Source organism: Notamacropus eugenii, chromosome 1 (genome assembly GCF_028372415.1).
Source record: "Notamacropus eugenii isolate mMacEug1 chromosome 1, mMacEug1.pri_v2, whole genome shotgun sequence".
In the NCBI taxonomy this organism is placed as follows: domain Eukaryota; kingdom Metazoa; phylum Chordata; class Mammalia; order Diprotodontia; family Macropodidae; genus Notamacropus; species Notamacropus eugenii.
In genome coordinates, this window is record NC_092872.1 from 445,122,385 (window position 1) to 445,147,562 (window position 25,178).

General features: G+C 42.6%; 1 long non-coding RNA gene across 1 annotated transcript; it reads left to right on the top strand.

The window, feature by feature from the left end:
• Positions 1-273: 273 nt before the first annotated feature.
• Positions 274-17,915, top strand: LOC140519139 (uncharacterized). Its single transcript, XR_011972105.1, has 3 exons — positions 274-518; positions 4,800-9,372; positions 14,898-17,915. It is a non-coding gene; the product is annotated as an uncharacterized lncRNA (long non-coding RNA).
• The last annotated feature ends 7,263 nt before the right edge of the window (positions 17,916-25,178 follow it).

Sequence of the window (25,178 nt, forward strand, 5' to 3'; positions counted from 1 at the left end):
AAAAGGGGAGATAGAAGATTAAGATCATCTAAGCCCCCACATTATAGATAAGGAAACTGGCTCAGAGTATCAAAATCACTTGCTCAGGGTCATATAGGAAGGCAGACCTGGGATTTGAAACCAAATTGAGAGTACCAGCTTCAGTCTATCTGTGCCAGATTTCCATGGAAATGGTTACTATTGTTTTCACCTTGCCACCAGCTGCCCAAGAAACACCTCAAATGTTTTGTACCTGTTGGCACAATGCCTACCTCATCTTGGTCTTCCCTGTAGGGAGTGCACAAAATACCCACTTTGCCCATGGCCTGGTCTCTGTTGGGTAAAATCCAATTTATTTCAGATCATGGTGGCAAGAGAGTCATGGGATGATAAGGCCTTGAAGCTGGAAAAGGATTTTCATGTCAGATAGCCCAAGTGCCTCATTTGAAAGATGAGGAAACAGCCACAGAGAGAAGTGACTTGACTAGAGTATGCTTATGGTGTTGTCAAGGAGGAAAAATCCAGATGAGCCAAAATAGGTAAGCCTGCCAGACCCCCAGCCCACAGTTAAGGATCTTTCCTTCTCCTCCCCTCAGGGTTTATCCCACTAATAGGCCCAAGTCAGCCCCATCTCTGGGAGAAAATCTGAAGGAATGTCATTCCCTAGTCCAGAAAGAACCCTAGGTTAAGAATCAGGAAGTCTGGACACAAGTCCTGGCTTCTGTCACTTTAGTCAGGTGACTTTGGCCAGTTGACTCCCGTCTCAGGGCTTCTGTGTCCTCTTCTGTAACAGCTACAACAATAACACCACCGTATTTACGTACTATTTTCATTTCAACAACCCTGTGAGGTAGATAGTGCAAGAATAATTATCCTCATTTTGCAGATGAGGAAACTGAGGTTCTGAGAGATTAACTGACTTAAACTAGTAAATTTCCGATGTGGGATTAGAACTAAGACCAAAACAGTGGACTCTGCCCACTCCACTATACTACTACAGGCTGGCAATGTCCTCACAGTCATCGTCAAGCTCAGGGTTGTTATGAGAATCAAATGGGACGATTTATGTAAAATGCTTTGTGTAAATTGCTATAGAAACTTGATTAACAATATTAATCAATAATATTAATAGTACAACCACCATTCTATAGGCAGAGTAGTGTAGTGCTCAGAAAGTGAGGGGGAAGGGAATAAGCATTTATTAAGCACTTCTATGTGCCAGGCACTTTCCAAATACTATCTCATTTGATCTTTACAACTCCGTAAGGTAGACACTGTTATGCCCATTTAACAGTTACTGAGACAGATAGGGGTTAAGAGACTTGTCCAGGGTCATATGGCTTTTAAATAAATGTTTAAGGCTGGATTTGAACTCTAGTCTTCCTGTGCCATCTCCACTGTACCATCAACTGTGTCATTTAGCTTCCTACAGAGCTCATTTCAATGCCAAGAAGGCCTGGGTTCAAATCCCATCTTTGGCACATTCTGGCTCCGTGACCCTGAATATATCATTGAACCCCTCAGGGCCCCCAGGCAACACTCTAAGACACAGCGACAGAGCAGGTGCTGACCTGCATTGGTGGGAGCTCCTTACTGGAACTTCTCTACCCCCACTGAAACCACAGGCTTGATTTAAAAAAAAACCAACTAGCCCTCCTGTCTCCCCCTACCCCCCCCCCCCCCAAATGGTCATTAATCTATGGCTGGTGTCTTCTGATCCAGAGTGCTAGCTTCTAGAAATCAGGATCTGCCTCTAGACTAGTAATCTTAGTTTATGCTGAATGTGTTCACTCTTGGACAACTTTGAATGGTCTTTGACTCATTTGTCACCACGTTCATTGCCTCCGTCCCAGGAGGAAATACAAGAAATCAGGGCAACAAAAGAAATTCAGTCACAACGGAATTGTTCTGATTAAATGGGTAAAGAGTTTTGGATAATGCTCTTTGGGTAAAGAGCTACATTTCTCTACTTCTCTCTTTACTCAGCGTGACAAATGTACAATGGAGGAATTAATCTGTATGCTTTTCAGGAGCATAAGTAATAATCCACATGTGTATAGTGCTTTACAAAGTGCTTTTACAACCATTATCTCATCTGATTCTCACAACAGCTCCGGGAGCTTGGCAGGACAGGAATTGTTCTTCCCATTTTAGAGATCAGTTCATCAATCAGCACGCATTTATTAAGTGCTTAGTAGGGTGCCAGACTCTGTGCTAGATGCTGAGGTTACAAAGACAAAAATGAATCAAACCTTGCACTTTTAAGGAGCATACATTCAGAAGAAAGGAAGGAAAGAAGGAAGGAAAAAAAAAGGAAGTCTTTATTAAGTACTTACTGTATGTCAGTAAGTATGTGCAAATATTTTTCATTTGGCCCTCACAGCAAGTCTGAGTGGTAGGTGTTATTATTAGCCCCTTTTACCATCGAAGAAATTGAGACTTTTAGAGTAGAATGAATTGTCCAAAGTCACACAGCTAGTGGCAGAACCAGGACTTGACCCCGGATTTCCTAGTTCCAATTCTAGTGCTCTTTGCACTATGTTCCATTGCATTTCCCAGCTGTTTGGTCTTGGGCATGTAGCTTCGTCTCTCTGCACCTCAGTTTCCTCATCTGTAGAAAGGGGATGATGACACGCATTAAGAGCATAATAGTGAATGTAAACTTGTTGATTAAATAAGGAAAGAGGGGATTTGAATGATGGGAAAGAGGCTGACTCCTGCTAAATCGTTCATACTCACTTCCCCAGCCAATGGCCAGATGGGAGTATGCCTCAGACTATAGCTTCCCCCCAAAAATAGAGCTCCCTCTCAGCTAGATCCTTTGTTAGGCTGCAGTCTCCCACCCTCCTAGAGGCTTCCTGGTAGTTTATAAATAACCATGTTTTCTCAAGTGGGTGCTCTGCAAATATTGTATATATGACAGGTTTTGGTTGGTAAGGGGTGATTTATGGAAAGGAGTGGGGTAGGAGGGACCACAGAATATAGAATTTTAAAGCTGAAAGAGACCTTAGAACATAAAATATCAGAGCTGGATGGACTTCAGAACATAAAACATCAGATTTGGGATGGTTCTTAGAACATAAAACATCAGAGCTAGGATGACCCTTAGAACCCAGAAGATAACAGCAGGAAAAAACCATAGAGTCTGTAAAATTAAACATTTTTTAGATGAAGGAACTGAGGCCCAGAACAGGGAATTATCTTGACTAGGATCACAGTAATGGTACTTCACAGAACCAGGATGAGAAAAGAATACCTAGCATTTATATGGCACTTCAAGATTTGTGATATCTCATGTGATCTTGGCAATAACCCTATGAGAGAGGCACTATTACTATGCCCATTTTACAGATGAGGAAACAGAGGTTAAGTGACTTGCCCAGGGTCACAGAACTAGTACGTGTCTGAGGTAGGATTTGAACTCAGGTCTTCCTGACTGCAGGTACAGTTCTCTGTTCACAGCATCTTCTAACTGCTGCTCTTAGCAGGCATTCCAGTGTTCTTTACACTATCTAGCGGCTCCCCAGTGGGACCTGGGGACCTCAGGGAGTTCCTGAGACCCTTTTAGGGCAGTCAGTGAGATCAAAATTATTTTCATGATAATATTAAGACTTTTAATTTCCAATATGACAAATATCATAAGATAAAAACCACATAAACAAACAAAAAAGTTCCTTGCAAGGATTCTCAATAATTTTTAAGAGTATTAAGAGGTCCGGAGACCAAAAAGTTTGATAGTCTCTGTACTGTACCATATAGGAAGACAATGTTTCCCTTGACTAGTTTTCAAATAGAAACTTTTTAAATTTTAGATGAAGAGCTACATTTCAGTTGTTATCACTGGGTTTCAGGAATTATTATGTTGATCTTAGATCCTACTGGAGTAAGGTAACATGCTTTGGAATTTTGATCCTGACTTTGACACTCAGTTGCTGGCTTCTAGGATTTTGGCCCTCAATTGACCTCTAATCTCTGTCATCCCAGCCCCCCCTGAACTCTCTCTGATCCTAGTGTCTCATCCTAATATCCAATCAAACCCCAGACCATGAACTTCAGGGCCTTAGTCTCCTATGTCAAGGTTCTTCCCCTTGGTTCTTGACTTCCAACTTCCAAGGCTGTCTCCAGGAATTAGTCCCTAAGCCCCCAACTCACTGGCCCTGGCTCCCTGTTCACACTCTGAGCTCCTTTCCCAGATGTGGTCTAGAAAAGGAAAATCTCCTAGTTTATTGGCCCCCCTCCTGGTATCCTTTTCTTTACCTCAGTGCCAGGTAAGTTAAAAACTGGGTTAAGAAAGAGCTATGGGATCTTCTTGGAGATGAACCAAACCAGTCTGAGATACAGCTCCATTCCATCTCACCTTCCAACCTTGCTAGCCCCCATGCCTGCCCACCTTTTGCAGTCTGTCTCTACCTCAAAGGTAAAGGCCAGTCTCTTCCTCTCTGCATCTTCCCATATGCCTTTTTTTATTTCCGCTTTTTCTTTTTTTAAAACATCAACAACAAAAAACCTTGTGTTACTGTGAAGGGTGCAAAATTATATGAAACTGGAAAAAAAAAAGCCAAAAAACCTCCCAACTGCTTGAGAGAACATAGCTATAAATACCCTGACAGGAGCTGAAAGTTTCCACCAACTCCAGCTTCCTGCCAAACGATGGCTGAATGAGAAAGAGGCCGGGGCCCTGAGGTGTTGGGACTGAAATAAAAGTGGCGTCAACATCCTTTGGCTCTTCTTCTGATGCCATGGGGAGCACAACTTGTCTGGTTATCTCAGAGAAGGAGAATTAGGACAGTGGAAGTAAGTCTATATCTTTCTGTTGCTAGATTCAATTGGATAAAAGCCCAGCTGAAAGCGTGATGCAGTGGAAAGAGGACTGGACCAGAGGAAGGAGAAATCCAGGCTTTAGAGCTGACTGTGCCAATAACTGCGTGACTTCTCCTCCCTGGGTGGCAGTTTTCTCCTCCATAAAATGAGGCGGTTGCTGCATTAGATGGGTGATGTCTGAAGCCCCACCCTGTTCTGACATTTTCTGTTCTTCGTCATGATATTCTATATTCTAAGGTCCTTCCCAGCCCTGGCATTCTATGTTCTAACATTCCATATTCCAGCATCCCTTCTGATGCTAAGGTCCTATATGCCAGAACCCAGATGATTCAGACATAGGATCATAATATCATCCAACATAGCAAACATCACAGACTGCACAAAGGTGAAATTTCAGCCATCATGACCTGCTTTGGTGGTTACGTTTCTCCAGTTCCTCCTTAGATAACTGCACAGAAACACTGCCTTCTCATAGCAGTACTGTCTGCTCTTCCTGTATCTCAGCATCCCTTGAAGGGCAGTGGAGGGCAGGGGAGGGTAGAGCTTGTGTGGGCAGGAAGGACAGGGTGTCGCAGAATCTCTGGGCTTGGTCTTCTCTCCATCAGGAAGCAAAGATGCAATACTTTGCTAGTTTCCAATCAATCTCTTCAGTCTTTAGAGGTTTGTCAAGAAGCTCATGGAACAATCACGATAGAAACTTAAATTTCTGTAGTGCTTAAGGTTTATAAAGCACTTTCTTCCCAACAACTCTGTGAGGCAGATAATACAAGCATTACTATCCCCATTTTATAGATGAGCAAACTGAGCCCCAGAGGAGTAAAGTCATTTTGTCATATAGCTAGTAAGTCAGGACCAGGATTAGAACTCAGATCTGCTGATTCCAAGAATCATGCTCTCGCCACCTCAAGGACCAAAGGGACACCTGAACACTCAGGCCGTGTGTGTGGTCTGGCACAGTGCAGCTTTTTTTGTGCCACACTATACTGGCCCAATCCTGGAGAAGGGAAAATTGTTCAGGGTCTTTCTTAGGCCAGCAGAGCTTAAAAAAAAAAGTCAGCAGAAAAAATTCTGACAGGCCTGCAAAAAACAACCCTGTGGGTTCAGCCCTTGGGGAGGGGGAGGGAAAAGAAGAAGGGAGGGGGGATGCAGAAAGGTGCATGAATAATTTAAAGGGAAATGATACAGCTGGCTTGATGCAGTCAGACAGCCCAGAGAGTGAGAGCTCTTCCAAATCCGGTTAGAAAGTGTACTCCAGTGGCGCCACTGCAGGGAGCTATCATTCTTACCTTGGGAGCACGGCATTGGGGAAGGGAAAACCCAGAAGTCCCACCACTTATCCACCCAGTTTCAACTTTAGCCCATCCCTCCAGGCATGGACAGGAAGGAGGAGGTCACCTACCAGGTTGCTCTCTTAGGAAGTAAGTCCAAACTGCATGACATGGAAGAAGGTGTAGGGGAACTGGTTCAAGGAGAGACCTGAGGGAGAGTGGATCAGGAGGCCTAGGTCTGGGGAAACTTCAGACCTTAACCTAGAAAACCCTAGGGGGACCCAAGCTCAGTTTGGTCAAAATGCAATTATCTCATTCTTTTTGTGGGTTATCCAGAGGGTAGGGAAGCAGCAATGGTGTAAGGGAGAGAGAACTTCCCTTAAAGACTTGAGTTCAAATCCTGTCTCTGACATCTACTGTCTCTGTGACCCTGGATAAGTCACTCTCTCGGTACTCTAAGCCAGAGATGGCAAACTTGAGGGTCCACAAGTCAAGCAAGGCCAGAACCAGATTAAAATATAACTGGAAAATGTTTAACAAAATAAATAAAAATACAGGACATCATAGATAATGTTGATAGATAGTTTTCTAAGTCATTATTGGCAGCCCCCACGGATCTGTTGCTACTGGAGTTTGATGCCACTGCTCTGATCAACTCTTTGGGATTATCAGTAGCAGCGAAGGCGGCTTGCATACATTAGCAGAGGTGGTTTCCCCGCCCAGGAATTTTCTGTACCAAACGAATTCAGAGGTCTAGTGCTGACCCTACCTTATCTGTCCCAAATTTGCTGCGTGACATTGAGCAAATCATTTGACTTCTCTGGGCCTCAGTTTCTTCATCTGCAAAATGTGTGTATGTGTATGTGTGTGTATGTGCATGTGTGTATGTGCATGTGTGTATGTGCATGTGTGTGGATGTGTGTGTGGACGTATGTGGATGTGGATGTGAATGTGGATATGGATGTGGATGTGGATGTGGATGTGGATGTGGATGTGGATGTGGATGTGGATGTGGATGTGGATGTGGATGTAGGGGGTTGATTTGGACTAGGTAATCTTCAGCCCTAAAAGTTTGTTCTAACATCTCATGTTCTCACTTTCATAAGAAAAGATCCCCTTCAGGGCCAACCTTCTCAAGTGTTCATGGATGAAGAAGTTAACTGTGGACATACTTTGAAGCTGGTTTGATGGGTAGTCCCTGGAAAAGGAGATACAGATTGAGGTGTCATATAAAAAAAAAAAAAACTTATTAGAAAGTAAGTGGCTCCAGGGGAGGAAACGCCTTTAGCCTTGATCCCAGGGGAAATCAGGCTGCCAGCTGAGGCCTTCAGAGCCAGGTTCTGACCTCAGGCTCCTCCCCAACCCTGCCAGGAACTGGCAAGTCAAGGGAGCAGCATCTTGTGGGCAGCCCTTATCTTGTAACTGGGCCTTGGGAGGTGATTTCTATCTCTTACAACATGATTAATAGATGTGCAACCAATTCTAGGGAGGAGAAACCTGTTAATGGATTATTTATTTAACAGCCATTGCTGGTGGTGGATGGTTGGGGAGGGGGGAGGGAGGCATAACTGAGGAGGGATGTTAAGTTTAAGGGCCCTCTAGGGACATTTGTGGTTCAAGGAGACACTGTGATTGGACCATCCTGTAGGCCTTTGCTCAGACTAAATAATAACTCTGATACTTTACCTGTGTCTAGCACTTGACATTTAATGAGGGCACTATCTTGTTAAAGCTATTGTTAACCTCACAGCTACCACCCTAAGAGGGAGGCAGAGTAGGTTTTATTAACCTCAGTTCCTTGAAGCTGAAACTGAGGCCAACACAGAGCCTGACCTAAGGATGCTGGTTCTCATTTTTCATGGCATACATAAGGTTTACAAAATGCTTGTCTTGCAACAACCATGCAAAGTACATATGGCAAGGATTCTTGAGGCATCTAGGTGGATCTGCAATCAGGAAGACCTGAGTTCAAATCTAGCCTCAGCTACTTACTAGATGTGTGACCTTGGGCAAGACATTTAAGCGCTTTGTCTCCACATCCTTATCATGGAGATAGTACAGTACTATAGAAATGCTAACCACTAGTATCTCAATTTTACAAATTAGAAAACTGAGGTCCGAAAAGTTTGTGACTTCCCCCAAGGTCATATCTAATTTAAGTCTACCCAACTCATTTCTTTTGACTCCAAATCTTTCCACTATACCAGTACAACTACAAAGTGTTAAAACCTTAAGGCAACTTATAACAAGATGCCAAAACCTAGAATGTTTTTGGTTTTTTTACATTTGTAATGGGGGTGATCTTGGGTCCTACAGATGGAGATGTCCCCCTCCTCTACCTTCCCATCCCTCCATCCCCACTCCTCCACCCCGCTTCATTTCTGAATATGTCCTCCCCTCTTCCCTACACAGCAAACCATCTCTGAAAACAAAGAGTTGTTGTTCAGTCATTTCTGTTGTACCTGATTCTCCATGACCCAACTTGAGGTTTTCTTGGCAAAGATCCTGGAGGGATTTACCATTTCCTTCTCCTGCTCATTTTACAGATGAGGAAATTGAGGCAAACAAGGGAAAATGACTTGCCCAGAGTCGCACAGCTAAGAAGTATTTGATGTCGGATTTGAACTCGGGTCTTCGTGATTACAGGCTCATTACCCTATCCACCTAGCTGCAGGTGACAAAGAATACCCAAAAGAAAAAGAAATTCATGGAAACGCACCCCCACATTCACTGACTCTGACAGTGCCCACAATTAAACCACAGAACTTTAAGCCAGGGAAGCTTAGAGATCCTCTAGTGACGTCCAGCTCCTTTATTTTACAGAAGAGGAAGTTCAGGGCCAGAGAAAACAAGCAGTTTATAAGGTCAGACGGCAAGCGGGGGGCAGAGCTGGGATCCGAGCTTACGGCTCCCGCCTCCCAGGCTCGGGTTCCACCTTCTCTTCCCCGTTTTCCTGGCCTAGTTCAAACATCTTTAGGCCTGGCTCCTCCCACCTCAGTGCTGGCAGTCACAGGAGGCCTGGGGCTGCTGAGGCCGACCCTGGCTCCACTGGTGGGCTGCTCGCTCCCCTGTGCCCAGAACTGACTGCAAATCCGAGAAGGATCCATTTCATCTCTTTCCGAGACAGAAGGAAGGCGCGAGCTGGGGATGGCATTTTTCTGGGTTTCTGCTTACCAAGGCCAGAGCTTGGGGGTGGGGAGGATTGTAAAGCTTGTTCTAGGGCAAAGGGTCTTCACTTGGGGTCTCTGACCTTGCTCTTTTTCAATATTTTAGGAGCTGCATTTCACCGCAGTTGATGGCCTTGGTAAGCCTGTGTGTTTTATTTTATACAGTATTGTGGGAAAGGGTAGACTTCACACTGCTGAAAAGGTCACCATTCTCTCTCCCTCTCTCTCTCTCTCTCTCTCTCTCTCTCTCTGTTTCCCTCTGTCTCTGTCTCTCACACACACATACACACTCTGTCTCTCTCAGGCTCTCTCTCTCTCTCTCTCTCTGTTTCCCTCTGTCTCTCACACTCACATACACACTCTGTCTCTCTCAGGCGCTCTCTCTCTGTCTCTGTCTCTGTCTCTCACACACACATACACACTCTGTCTCTCTCAGGCTCTCTCTCTCCCTCTCCCTCTGCCTCTCACGCACACACACGCACACACACGCACACACACCCCACAAACAAACAAAAAAACAGGTTAAGAGCCTGAGAACTAAAGCCTTCAGAACAGGACCTCCCACTTAGTGAGATGAGGGAGGTTGTTGTGACTTCTGCCAGCAGCAGAGAGAACAGAGAGAGATACACACAGAGAAAGAGAGAGATGAGAGAAAGACAGAGAGAGGAGAAAGAGAGGGGAGAGACAGAGAGGAGAAGGAGGAAGACAGAGAGAAGAGAGGGACAGGGATAGGAGAAACACAGAAAAAAAAGAGACAGAGAAAGGAGAGAAAGAAAAAAAGAGAAAAGGGGTAGTGTTTTGAGTGTGACAGAACCCCAGAATCCCAGAGTTGGAAGGTCCTCTGGTCCATGCTTCATGTGAGCAATGATTGCCTTTCCTGTGTTCCTGAGCACCCATAATCCACCTTCCAAATGAAAACTCTCCAGTGAACAGAACCACTCCTTCCCAGGGCAGCCCATTCCACTTCGGGATGGCTCTAAATATTACCATGTTTTTTTCTTTCATGCATTCAACTTAAACATGCTTTTGCAGTTTGTACTGGTAACTCCTGGCTCTCTCCTCTGGGGTGACAGAACTCTTGTCTTCTATATTATTCTATATATCTATAATATACTCTGTATTACAGTTCTTCCAAGACTTGATAGCAGCCCTTGAGGTCTTCCCTTAGGTCTTCTTTTCTCTAGACTGAACATCTTCAATTTCTTTAGCCAATCCTTGTAAGGCCTGGCCTCTTGGCCTCCGTCTCTCATCCTGGTCATCCTTCTCAGGATGCTCTCTAACTGGGCCATGTCCTTTCTATTATGTGGTATGTGTGAACTCAATAATCCAGTTGTGCCCTGAGCAGGGTAGAGGACAGCAAGACTGTCTATCTCCCTTTTTGTTTGGCGTACTATACCTTCCTTGGAGAAGGGAAGGGAACAGGCATGTATTAAGCACCCACTATGTGCCATCATCATGCTAAGTGCTTTGCAAATATTATGTCCTTTGATCCTCACAACAACCCTGGGAGGTAGGTGCTATTATGATAACGAGGAAACTAAGGCAGACAGACGTGATCTGCCCAACATCACACAGCTAGTAAGTGTCTAAGGCCATATTGGAACTCAGGTCTTCCAGATTCCATTACCAGTGTTCACTCTATCCTAGTGCATTAGTACATCCTCACTGCATTAGTACAGGCTGTGACTGTGTTAGTTATTTTGGTTTCTGTGACACACTGTTGACCACTAAAATCTTCAGATCTTTTTTCAAACTGTCTAGCCGTTTCTCCCTATCCTGTACTCAGGTAATTAAGTTTTTAAATCCAGTTGCATAATATAGAAGACAAGAGTTCTGTCACCCCAGAGGAGAGAGCCAGGAGGGTGGGATTCAATTCCATTCCACAAACACTAAGTGGTTGCTTAATCTTGGATCAAGCAGATTCTCCCTACCCTCGAGGAGTTTACATTCTTCTGTGGGGAAACAGCATGCTCACAAAGGGAGGAAGGAGAAAAAACTAACAAGTGGGTGTCGTCAGGGAAGACTTCATGGAGGAGGTAGCACCTGGGAGGAGGCCTGAAGGAGGATGGGGATTTTGACAGGAGAAGAGAGGAGGCGATACATTCTAGGCTTGGAGGATGGCAGGATATGGAGTGTTGAGTGGGGGACAACATTGACTAGAACACAGAGTTCAGACAAGGAGAGAAATAGAGGTAATGGATAGAGATGAGAGGACCTAGATTGTAGTCCTGTTTTTGACACATCTTGGCCATGTGACACAAGCATCCTAAGCAACTCCTTAAGCCTTCAAACTGCAGAACAATTGTAGGTTTGTGTGGGTAGGAATTTCCTTATAGAGAACTCCCTATACCAATAAAGTCACAGATTAAAAAAATGACAACCCACAACAAAACAAAACAAAAAAGAAAAAGAAAGAGATAAGGCTGGAAAGGAAGGTAGGAGCTGAATTAAGGAGGACCTTAAATGCCAGGCTGAGAAATTTATATTTTATTCTAAGAGAAATAGGGAGCCATAGAAGGCTTTTGAGTGGAAGAGTGACACAAGCATGTTTCTTAGGAACGTTTTTTGGGCAGCTATGTATAGGATGAGAGAGGGAAGAGATAGAAGCAGGAATCAAGGACAAGGCTGTTACAGGTGTAGAATGAGATATGCATTTTGGATACTGTTAAGGTGAAAATGTGTTTTGTTTGACTATGCATATTTGTCACATATTTGTTTTTGTTTTTTGGTTTGGTTTTTGTTTTTCTTTCTTCAATAATTGCCAGGGTAATGGGAAAAATTAATTATTATTAACTAAAAACAATTTTTTTTTTTTTTTAAAAAAGAAGGCTATTATAGTACTCCAGAGAAGAGGTGAAGAGGGTTGATCTTGGGTGGTGGCTGTTTTAGCGTAGAGGAGAGGTCAATGTGAGGATTATCAGAGAGGCTGAATCCATGAGATCTATCTATGAATTAGATGAGGGATGGTGGGAGATCAAAAGGGATAGTCAAGAATGACCCTTAGGTTATGATCCAAGAATCAGGAGGAGCCCTGATTTGGTTGAACTCTGAGATGCCACCTGGTATGTCCTCTGCCATTCTGCTTTCAGATTAAACTTCTTTACAAGCCCAATCCAGAGAGAGAGGTGTCGTTTCTTCATCTGTAAAACAAGAGGATTAAATTGAAATCTCTTGGATTGCATCTAGCTCTAAAGTTCTGCTTTTGAACTTTCTATGTTCTTGGGTTCCTTCAAGGTTGACATTCTATGTTCTCATATCCTTTCCAGATCTGAAGTTCTCATATCCTTTCCAGGTCTGAGGTTCTCACATTTTATGATCCTTTCTAGCTCTGACATTCTATGTTCTCAAGTCCCTTCTAGCTCTGATATTTCTATATTCTTGAGTCCTTTCTAGCTCTGACATTCTCACATTTTAGGGACCTTCCTAACTCTGAAATTCTACACTCTGGGGTCATTCCCAGCTCTGATATCCTATGTTCTTGGGTCATTTAGGATTCTATAATAGTTCTAGGTTTTGAATATCATTCTTCACTAATGCCTTACTCTGATGTACACCTGGTTCTAGAGCTGACCTTGGTCTATTCACTGAATAAGCATCCCCTCACTCAGAGTGCGAACCTGAAAGAGCCTCAGCCTAAAAGGGCCAGGGTTTCCCATTGCATCCTGGGCTATCTCCAATCGTTTTGATGCATATCTGGCCACTGGACCCAGATAGCTCTGGAGGAGAAAGTGAGACTGGTAACCTTGCACAGCCCTTTCTCACTCAAATCAAAGTCAACTGCAAGTGTATCATCATTTCCCTGATGTCATGGTCCTCATGGTTTGTCCAGGACAAACACAAGAGCTGAACAAGTTCTGCCTGGTCTATTCAAACTTCAAAGGCTTCAACTGTACTTGATGGGCAGGGTGCCTGCTTTCATTTTGTTTTTACCTAGGACCAATCTAGGTAAATTCAAAGGGCCTCATCACATTTTTGGATGAATTTTTCAATCACAGTTAGTCTCAAACACCATCTATGAAGTCACAGAGGGGTTGCAATCTGAATAGAATCACAGGTTCATGAAAAATAGTTGAGATTTGGAAAGGAAATCTAACACCAGTATCTGAATCAGGAAAGCCTGGGTTTAAGTACCACCTGTGACACATAGGGATGATGATCCCCTTGGGCAAGTCACTTAATCTCTCAGGGTCCTAGGCTACTCTCTAACGTTATAAATTTTCAATAAACAACTATAGATTACAATTGGGGTGGAGTCATCAGGCACACACACAGTCTGAATTGGTAGAGGGAATTTCCTGACCTGGAAGTTCATCCTACCAATGAAATCACTGCCCAGTCCAAATGTCCACTGCATTCTCAGCAAAGATAAGATCTGATTTGGGTGGATTATGTGTAAATGTGCCCAGATGGTAGCACTGAGCATGGTGTGAAACTAGCCTGTCCTAGGGAGAGCGTTTGATGTTGTTCTGGTCTTGGGGACAAGGAGATCTTTTAGGGGTTGGGAAGGAGAAAGGATGTGTCTGGCTTATTTTTTCTAACCCACTGGAGCGCAAAGAAGATTAGACCTGGAGTCAATTGTGGGGTTGTGAGACTCTTCCCTTAACTGAACCTCAACTTCCCTAGCTGCAAAATGGAGACAACAATACTTCCACTACCTTAGCTTGCAGGGTAATTGGGAGGGAAGTACTTTGTAAACTTTGAAAGCCTTCTAGAAAGGAATGCTCTCATTATTAATATGATCCTTCATCCGGCTTCTGAGGGAAAACGCTTTGTGACTCTTGAAGGTTTTGTTGATGTGAATGCTTATTCCTGATGAGAGTTATTCCAGGGTAGATGGGGTCGAGGGGCCTTGGAGGGTCTGGTCAGCGTCCTCTCCGCCAGCCTCCCCCACCTCACCCCCACGACAAGGCCCTAGGGAGGAGGGTCAAGCGCTGGTTCCTTCTTTCCCCAGAACACACCTCCCACACACAAACACACATTAAAGGTCCTACTTTCCCCTGCAGGACTTCGTTCCCTACTCTGCCTCCCCTTCCCCCCATTTAAGTGCCGAATACTCCAATTCCTCAATGGATTATGATCTCATCGGTGTGGAGCAGATGGCAGCCCGTCCAAGCCTTCTCATCCTCATCTTGGGCAATGATTGTTCCCATCCCTCTATAAATCCTCCACAGAGTCCTTCCCTCAGTCCTTTTAATATTTCATGGCTTCCAGGGCTGCACTCAGGCCGTCCATCTGCTATCCCTTGCTTTTGGCCACAAGGCAAACCCATAGGGGACAGTGGGGACTGTAATGAGGATCGAGGGGGTTGGGGGTTGGGAAGGGGAGAGAGGGAAGCAGGAAGCAGCAAGTTCCAAAGCTGCTGGATACTTATCTCTGAGGCCTGGCCTTCTGGGAACAGCAGGTGGCCAGCTTCTCCCAGACCTCAGCCCCCCTGGAAAGCCAGGCTGCCTCCGAATAAGGACAATAGCTCCTCACACCCAGTTCAGCATCGGAAACAGGCTGAAACCTGCTTGGACCCACCATCTGTCTTTACATGATCATCACAGCTAACATTTACATTGGGTTTTAAAGCCTGCAGAGCAATCAACAGACATTCACTTATTGGTTCCTGGAAACAACCCTCTGAAAGAAATATTATATGTATTAGTATCTCTTTTTACAGATAAGGAAATGGAGGCCAAAAGGGACACACAGCTAGCAAGTATCAGAGGTGAACTTTCAACCCAAGTCTCCCCTGGCTCTACATCCAGGAATCTTTCCACCACACCACACATGACTTCTTGAGCCACCTGCAGGTGTATTTTCTGAGACTGGAGCATCCCATGATTTGAAGAGCTTCTGGAGAATACTGGCTTAAAAAGAGAAGTGTGGGGATAAGATGAAGCAGCTAGTGACAGCTTAGGGGGTGATGTCAGTCAATGGGGTGAGTTGGCAGCAACAGGAGCAGGTTGTTGGAGAAGTGGAAGATGAAAGACAAATCTGGAAAAATCCACATGTGGTTTGGGTCAGCGTTGAAGGATTATTTTGGATGACTCAGCCCCAAAGGTACTTCTGAAAACTAGAATTAGATGGAGAGTTTGATCTGGTTAATGGCTGACTGCTTCTTTGCCACTGTGGCTTTGGGTTGAGACTACTTGGCCAATTTTCTAGCACACTTGAGGTCATTGAAGTGTCATCATGATGAAGATCCTGAGGATGAAATACATCTCTTTCTCTTAGTGCAAGGTGAACTTTTATCAGGAATGGGGCAAACTGCTCTTTGGCTCATCCAACTTGCAATAATTTGATGACGTGGACACCCTGAGGCATCACTGAAGAAACCAAACCACAGAGGAAAGCAGAGTTCACCAAATCCATCACTACATTTTTTTTTTTTTTATAACAATGGGATCCTGGTCATGGAGTCTTCTAAACCTGAGATTAAAAATCTCCATAAAAAGCCTGGTAAGGGAGAGAAGAAATAAAATAATCACTTCAAGAAACAATTGCCTTTGACTGTGGGCTCCTGGGGAGCAGGGACTATTTTTTGGGGGGTGGCGATGAGTTTCTTGTTTGAGTTTGGATTTTTTTGCCTTTCGTTTACTATTAAGCATAGTGTCTGGCATATGATAGGCACTTAATAAATACAAATTAAGTGTGCTGAGATAATTGCTAACCATGGAAAATAAAACACATACTTATTCTTAAAAAATGAAAATAAAAATAAACAATTGGCAGGCCCCAAACTAAAACAGAATAAAATAAAGAATGTTAAAAATGTCTCATGTTTTGTCATGAAATCCTATCCCCTCCTGGATCGATAAGATTTCCTAATGTGGAGCCAAGAACTAGGAGCTCCCTTCTAGCTAGCTAGGTCAGGTTGTAGCTGCACGGCTGCTGTACTCAATTTGCCTGCCTGTTTCCAAACTGTAATTTGGAGAAGAAAAAAAAAGGGTGGATTTAATGAAGGAACTTTGGAATGAGTTTTTGCTTGAGAGCTATAAGATTTCCACCTTTGTACTAGACCTGCATATCTACTTCTACACACCATAGGTTCCTACCACAACCAATACTTTTATTTTATCTTATTTTATGACTTGTTCCCCCTATTGTTGACTCTTTTATCAATTTTTTCTTTATCTCCTTTAGGGATTCAAGACAAAACACTTGGGGACAACATCATTCACTTGCAGGACTACTTTCTTTTAGTTTTATATTCATTTGACTGAATGAGGGGAGGGTGACTTTATAAAGTAATATTATACAATACCCACAGGTGAGTTTCTTGAAAACAGACCAAGGGAACAAAGAGAGCCTTCTTCTGCATGTTAGGTTTTATGTGCGTATGAAGTCACATTAGTCATTTTCGTTCTTTTTGTATTTCTTAATTTCTGCTTTATGTGTCCCTTATGAACTACCATTTTCTAAATGATTTTTTTTTCAATAAAAGGAAAGAAGAAATGCAAGGGGTGGTTGGGCGAGTAGGCAGCAAGGATCAGTTTGGGATAATTTAAAGTCATTACATAATTTCCTAAATGGGATCCTGTCCAATCAGTGAGGTGGCAGAGCAAATAGAGTGCTGGGTATCGAGTCAGGAAGACCCCAGTTCAAATCGAGCATCAGACATTGATTAGCTGTGTGACTATTAGCAAGTCACTTAAACCTCAACTGTAAAATGAGGATAATAATAGCAGCTCCCTCCAGGGTTTTTTTGAAAATTAAATGAAATAATATTTGTAAAAGTGCTTAGCACAGTGCCTGGAGCTTGTTCCTTCTCCTCTTCCCTCCCCATTCAACTCTGAGCTCCACATCTCTGCCCCCACCCTCACCCTCACCCCCATACATCTGGGGGCGTGTTCAAGATTTCAAGGTTTACAAGGCACTTGACACAATTTCTCCTTTGATCTTCACAACCCTGGAAGGAAAGTGCTATAGTTATCCCCATTTTTACAGATCAAGAAACTGAGGCTGAGAGGTTAAAAGACCAATATCCCCCAGCTAGTAAATACTTGAGGCAGGATTTGAACTCAGATCTTTCTTAATCTAAGTCCAGGAATACTACGCACCATTTACTGATGGACTAATTCAATGAGTTATCCTTCTAATTGCATATTATAACCTTCATCCATTTGGTCTTTCCAATGTGGATGTCTATGTCCATCATTTATGACACCCTGTGAATTTCACTGAGGTCTTGGGATGTTCTGGGGTCTGAAGCAATTTGTTGTTATGAGGAGCAGCATGGTGCAGGGCAGCCTCTGCTATCCACTCTTCTGATCATTACATGACTGCATTTGGAGCCAGAGCGTTAGAATCCCAGTGCTGACACTGCTGTGAGAGCTTGGATAAGCCATATCCCTCCTTCTGTGACTCAGTTTCCTCATCTATAAAGTGAAGACGGACTATAGAACTTTTAAGGTCCCTTTCATCTCTAAATCTGTCACTCTACAATCTACAGGGAAACCCCCTTCTAGTTGGACTTTGTGCAGGATACTCTACATTATAGCAGAGGAAAACAACTTCAGTGAGCTCATCTCTCTCTCTGTTTTATGCTTCTGGTGATGCTGACACCCAGTGGATCATTGAACAAAGTCATCTCTATGGTTGCATCAATCAAAGAATTTGAATCTAAAGATATGCATGAGAAAAGTTATTGGGGGAAAGCCTTGGCGGAGGCTGTGTCTGGCAAAGACCATTTTCCCTTTTTTTTTTTTATTATCCTAATAAACTTGACAAACATCAACAAGCAAGAACATTTCCTAGTACAGAGAATTAAAAGACTACATATGAACCCATGGACCTTCACTGGGTACAGCCTGGTTTTTTAAAAGGAATAAATTCCATTTGAACATGCAAGTACCAACACTGCCCTGCTTGCCTCTGTTCCCTTCTGATCTTCTGTCTACTCCGTCCTGTGTATTTTTAAATGATTCCCATGTGGTTCTTTCTTTCTTTCTCTTTCTTCCTTCCTTCCTTCCTTTCTTTTTCTCTCTCTTTCTTTCTTCTTCCTCCCTGAGACCAAATCATCCACCATTTAAATTTCTTTAAATCCCCTCCCTTTCCTCCTGTCCCCAGCCCCCTAAAATATTCCTCCTTTGAAATAAATAAATACAGTCAGGCAAAACAAATCCACATGCTGGCCGTGTCTGAAAGTGTTTGTCTCATTTTGTTTCACCGGTCTTTAAGACAGTCTTAGTCTACTGAGTCAAAAGCTTCTTTGTAATTAAAAAAAACATGAAACAGCAAGACTTTGTATCCTCTGAATCTCTCAGCCAACTATGTGAATGTTAATATGACTGTTGTAGAAAATTGCCAGGTAACCAAACTGTCAGGAAATGATGGTTTTGGAGGACTGGGCAAAGCATCAGACCCAGGAAAATTACAAACTACTCTGGCCCCCAGTGGCCAGCCAGCATCCTATTTGGGCCTAAATCTTCCTTCAGAGCCAGAAAACGTAGACCTCAGAGGGCCTCTCCAGAACTCAGTTTCCTTGTTTGTAAAATGAGAAGATGATCTCTAAAGCTTCTTCCAATTCTCTACATTTATGATCCTGCTGAAGACCAGAGGAGGAAGGAAAGTGGGGAGGGTATGGGAGCTGAGCTGAGAGGCTTGGTGTTAGGACATTGGGAGCCACCTGCTGTCCAGTGGAGAAGCATCATACCCTTGGCCTACCATGCCCTTCAAGAAAAAAACCCACAGATTTGGGGATTTCACAAAACCTCTCTTTGAGGTCCCAGGGGCCATAATTTACATGATGTTTGGTTCCTGGGAAGTTTGCTTTGGGAAGGCAGCCTGGAGTATCGGGAGGAGTGGGAGTTAGAAGACTTGACTTTAACAGAGAGGTAGGATGTTAGAACTGGAGAGAGAGGATCTGAAAATATAGAATGTTAGGAGTGATAGGGGACTTGAAGCATGGAATTGTTAAAGATGACATTGACAGGCTAGAGCTAGAGGATAATCAGGATTGTGGGAGGAATCAAGATGATATTCTATGAGAATCAGCTAAAGGAACTGAGAGGATATTTAGCCTGGAAAAGAAAAAAATTCTCATATGTGAGTGTGTGTGTGTGTGTGTGTGTGTGTGTGTGTGAGAGAGAGAGAGAGAGGGAGAGAGAGAGAGAAAGGGAGAGAGAGAGAGAGGGAGAGAGAGAGAGAGAAAGAGAGAGGACACAAATATTATCTTTTAAGTATTTATTTGAAGGACTGCTATGTGTTTAATGAGAAGACTGGCCAATGAAGGCCCAGTCTTGGAAGCACTAGCATTTGGTGAGCCTGTTTCTAGAAATGCATGATTAAATGGAAAGGAGGGGGTGGCTCACTTCAGAGAATGTGCAGGTGGATATTCTGTGACAGTTTCCTGGCTACTTCCTGCATGGTGTTGAAGAGGAGTTTTGGGTGCCTGTCAAAAAAGCTTTCAAAAGGCCCTAACAGACTTTGGTCCTTTTCATTCTTTTTGATCACGATGTTTAGAGATAGCTTTCTGAGTTCCAAAGATACCCTTCCCTCTGACTGGGCCTTTCTGCTCAAGGCCTCCTAAGCAAACCTATGTCTGAGATGGGGTCACCTGCTATTTACTGCTTCTTTTCTTTGGTACAGGGACTTGTAAGATCTCTAAAGGTCTCAAGGTCACTAGATGTTCAGCAGCTGAGCCCAGGATGGAGCCGGGCATGAGTGACCTACCTGACCCAGGCCAGTAAAGGATTAGTCTCGTAGCCAGTCCTGTAAGCAAAGGAGTGACTATCTATTGGCAACATCATATTTAGACAGGCTTTGTAGAACTACTTCAAATATGATTACGTTCCCTCCACCCCACCCCCAAGTGGCAGAGGTGGCATGGGGCAGAGTCTGATCTAAATTGAAGGGATGTTTTCATACTCTGATTCTTGCTAAAGCTTTCAATAAATATCCCCTTATAAATTCTAATTGATTTTTAACTGGTTAATTGATACAAAGGAGAAATCAAATGGTTAAGTTGATAGCGGGGTGTTTGTTAATCAATGAGGGCCCAGTCCAGGGAGTATCCATCTTTGATGAGCCTCCTGGAGATGTGTGATGGCAACAAGTAGAAGGGCCTAGTTCTCTGCATTCACCTGCTCCTAGGACTGGGCCCTCACTGACCACTCCTATGAGGGTGAAAAGGGGTTTATGTTTGTGTTGCTTTACCCCAGAGAGGAGACCTAGGAATAGAGTGGGGAAGTTCCCAGAAAGGCAGATTTGACTTGATATCAGGAAAATCTTAAAAGCTGAATTCTCCCATAATAGTATGGGCTATCCTGGGAGGTACTGAGCTCCTCATCAGTGGAGGTCTTCAAGCATGACTACTAACTACAGATGTTTTAGGAGGGAATCCCTGCTTAGTTAAGGACTGGGTTAGATCTCTAAGACTCCTTTCAGCTCTGAGATTCTGTAACTTCAAAACATAGAATATTGGAACTGGAGGAGACTTTAGAGGTCATCACTTCCACTCCTCTCCCCCATAGCATTTTATAACTGAGGAAATGTAGGCTTATAAAAGTGAGATGACTTACCCAAGGTCACCAAAGGCAGAACTGGGTCTAGAACCAAGACCTCTTTACCATAAGTCCCTCTGATCCTACAACTATAGTACAATAGCTCTCCTCACCCAGTAATTCTATTAATTTAATATTTGACCTTAGGTAAGTCACTCCACCTTTCTAGGACTCAGTTTTCCCATTTCTTCTAGAGTATAATAAAACCTATTATCCCCAACTCACAGGACTTTGGGGAGGTTGTTGTGAGATAAAGGGTTGGGAAAGAGCTTCAGAAAGTGAAGAGAGCTTGGAAACCGGGGAGTTGAGTGAATGGAAAGTGACAGAAATGTGGAAAAAAAGACAAAAATATCAATAAGACATTAAAAGATACAAAAAAGAAAACAGAGGTTCAGAAAGTGGACACAGAGCAATATTGTTACTACTTTATTAAACTGAATATACTTTTCAAAACCAAAATACATTAAAGAAAGCCATAGACTTCATAAGCACTCCTTTTTGCTTTTTATATATTGAAATACTAATGGCTTTTGACAATTCAAGTTCATAGTAAAAATGAAAAATATTTTTAAAAAGACAGTCAAAGGTTTAGCTGGTCTAGAGCTAAAAGGAACCTTGGAGATCATCTAGTTTAATCCACTCTTTTTACAGAAAGGAAAACTGAGGACCAGAGTGGGGCATTGCCTAAGGTCACAAAGGAAACAGGCAACAAAGCTAGGATCCTAACCTTAGCCTCTTGACAAGAACTGGAAATTGAGGGGATGCCCATCAATTGGGCAATGATTCAGTAAGTAGTTGTTTATATTTGTGATGGGAATTCCATTGTGCTATTGGAAATGATGAACAGGATGCTTCTAGAAAATCCTGGAAAGATTTACATGAACTCATGCAAAGTACAGTGAGTGGAACCAGAATATTGTACACAGGAACAGCAATATTGTACGATTATATGACTTGGCTTTTCTCAGCAATGCAATGATCCAACACAATTCCAAAAGAGTCGTGATGGAAAGAGCTATCTACATTCAGAGAAATACATGAAGTCTGAATACAGATCAAAACATACTATTTTTTACTTATTCATTCATCTATTTGTGCTTTCTTTCACAACTTAACTAATATGGAAATATGTTTTGTATGATTGCACTGTTTAATCTATATAAAATTGCTTGCTGTCTCAAGGAGAGGGGTAGGGAGGGAGGGAGAGAATTTGGAACTCAAAATTTTTAAAAAATGAATGTTAAAAATTGTTTTTACATGTACTTGGAAAAACATTTTTCAAAAAACTCAAACCCTTAGCCTCCTGATTCCAAAATTGGATCGTCATGGCACAAGTGCCAAGCCATGCAGTTACTACAGTTTCTGGAAGAAGAATTGGTTTCTTAGAGCAAGAAGGGAGGGCAGTTGAGGCTGGGCTTGGTGAAGTCAGAGTTGGATCGTTTGTTTTTAAAGGAAACTGTTATCAGAGTGGCCTTTGTTCTGCTCTTGAGGCCATGTAACTATTTCATATTACCCTGGAATTTCTACTTCTCTGGGTGCTTTAAAGAAGGAGTAATAAACCTGGGCAAAAACTCTGTCTGATATGAAAGGAGGGCACAGGGTTGGGGGAAGATTTTTCCATGCTTTCTTCTCTGATCTGGGCCACAGGGGTCAGAAAAAACCAGAATGTTCCTGCCTCCCTCTAGCCTTATTTGGCAGCCATTAGGGCCAGCTTGGTCACATGGGTCCCTTCTGGTCCACCATGCACAGGAAGACCTGCTGTCTTCCCTCACTTCTTTCTAACATCTCTCCTTTCTTTTCACTCATCTCTATCTCCTCTCTTTTCCTTTCTTTATTTTCACTCTTTGGCAAAGATACTGGAATGGCTTGTCATTTTGTTCTCCAGCTCATTTTACAGATGAGGAAACTGAGGTAAACAGGGGTAAGTGACTTGTCAAGGGTCACACAGATAATGTTTAAGGCCAAATTTGAATTCAGGAAGACAAGATCAGGAAGACTGAGTCAGAAAGACTCCAGGCCCAACACTCTATCCATTTTGTCACTACTTTCTCTTGCCTCGTACATAGTAGGTACCTCATAGATGTTTCTTGAATAATCAAAAAGAACACCCTCTCCCCAAAACCCATAGCTCTAACTCTGGTTGTGAGACTGTGGGCAAGTCCTTTCATTTCTTTAAATGTGTTTTCTTAACTGAAGAATCGGGATAATTGTCCTCAAAATTCCTTAAGAGTTGAAAAAATTACTTTGTAAACCTTAAATCACTCTAGATATTATTTTCTTTCCTTAAAATATACAATAATTTCTAATCTACAAAGGACTGTGCAGTGCATTGGGCCCTGAGTTGGGCATCATCACAGCTAAACGTGCCTGGGACAGCCAGAGGAGAACTGTCCAGGGTCAAGAAGGAGGGTGGAGGTAAGGGTTACTTGAAACAATGGAGGACACTGAGGGAAGAACTCTGGACTGTGAATCATAATACAGATCCTAGCTTAGCCACCTATTCACTGGGCAACCTTAGGTAAGTTTCTTCTGTTCTTGGATCTTCAGTTTCCTCTTCTGTAAAAGGAAATTAAAACAGCCAGTCTCCAAGGCCTGTTTCAGTTTTTAACATTTGCACCGTATGTTCGAAAATTTCTTGAGCCCATCATTGGGAAACCATCAAAGTAGGACATCAGGTAGGTTGGGAGCTCAAAGACCAAAACTGATCTCAGAGCTCCCTCTAGTGGGACTGAGAAGGCAATCCTTCTATAGTAGAAGAATGTCTAAACCCTTTCTTAGAGACTACTCGGGGATTAGAGTCTGTGCCAGAAGCCATCTCCTTGCTCTGTCAGGAAAAAGAGGAGGCTTAGCTGCCCTGGAGATATGGGAAAACATTTCAGGTCCTCATCTCTGAAACAATGGACTTGTGTTTGAGTCCTTGGTTCTACCATTTACCAACCATGTGACCTTGACCAGTCATTTTCCCTCTCTGAGGCTCAGTTTCAACTTCTAGAAAATGGGAACTATTTTAATATTTGTAGAATATCCAAATAGGAAGGAACCTTGTTTAGTCTAGTCCGTACCTAGACAAGAATTCCTTTACAATATATCTGACAATATGTTACCTCACTTTTGCTTGAAGATGGAAAAATAAGAGAAAAAAATCAGTATAGCTGATCAATATATTGAAAAAGTCTGGAAATATATGCAATGGACAATATTTGTAGGTCTCTCACGTCTACAAAGGTGGTATGTAGTGGGAGGGGGTCTTTTCTTATCTCTTCTTTCTGGCTATGCTAGTTCTTTGTAATTTTGCAATAAATTTTTTTTATTTTTGTGTGTGGTTTTTTTTTTCTGTTTACATTGTTGTAGCTACTGTGTATATTGTTTCTTGGCTCTGCTTACTATGCTCTGCATCAGTTCACATAGATCTTTCCATGCTTTTCTGTATTCACCATACTCCTTATTTCTCAATTGATTTATTTATTTTTAGTTTTCAACATTCACTTTTTAACAGATTTTGAGTTCTTAAAGTCAACAGTGCAGTAATTTCAAATATTAAATAATGCAATAATATTCCATTACATTCACATACCATAATTCACATATTGACTATTCTAAATAGTTAAAAATGTTAGGAAGTCTACCCCAGAATTTGAGATTTGATTCACAATATTATCTTGGACTAATGCTTGTGTTGAAAAATTGACTTGATGAGACAAAACATTGCATAAGGGATATGAAGCCAGAGGATGTAGATTCCTGTCTCTGCTACTAACTAGTCATTTGACCTTGGGAAAATCTCTTGCAGAATCTTAGAGTTGAAAGGAATCATCTAGGACTCAGGGGTGGAAAACCTCAAGTGCCTCCCTTTGACTGAATCCAAACTTCACAGAACAAATCCTCTTAATAAAAGGACCTAGATTCTAGGTCAACCTGTACTTATCCTCCCTGGGTCTTAGTTTTCCCATTTGTTTCCCATAAGGGGTTGGGCTAGCTGGTCTATAAAATTTCTTCTGGCTCTAAATTCCACGAAGTTATAATGTCAACTGTATAAGACTGAAGTGAAAAAATGCTTTACAAAATATTAGTTACATGAGAGCTAATGTTGGGAAGTATTATTACTTCCCAACTGGTTCTGTTCCCAGGTCTCCAAAAGGAATCCTTCCTCACAATGGGTGTTACCCCATTTGGATGATCTATAAAACAGGAGCTAGAGAACTTTTTCTTTGCTGTGTCCTTTTCTTCCTTTCATAGAATGTTAGTGTTGGAAGAGCCTTAGACCATAGAATGCCAGAGCTTAATGGAAACTTGGAATATAGAATACTAGGAGAGAACCCAATTCAGAATGCTTGAGTTGAAATAGATCTAAAAATAAGTCAAAGAGTTGAAAGTAAATTGAGAGTATGAAAATATGAGATCAATCAGTCAATCAACAAACATCTATTTAATGCAAGGGACTGTGCTAGACAATG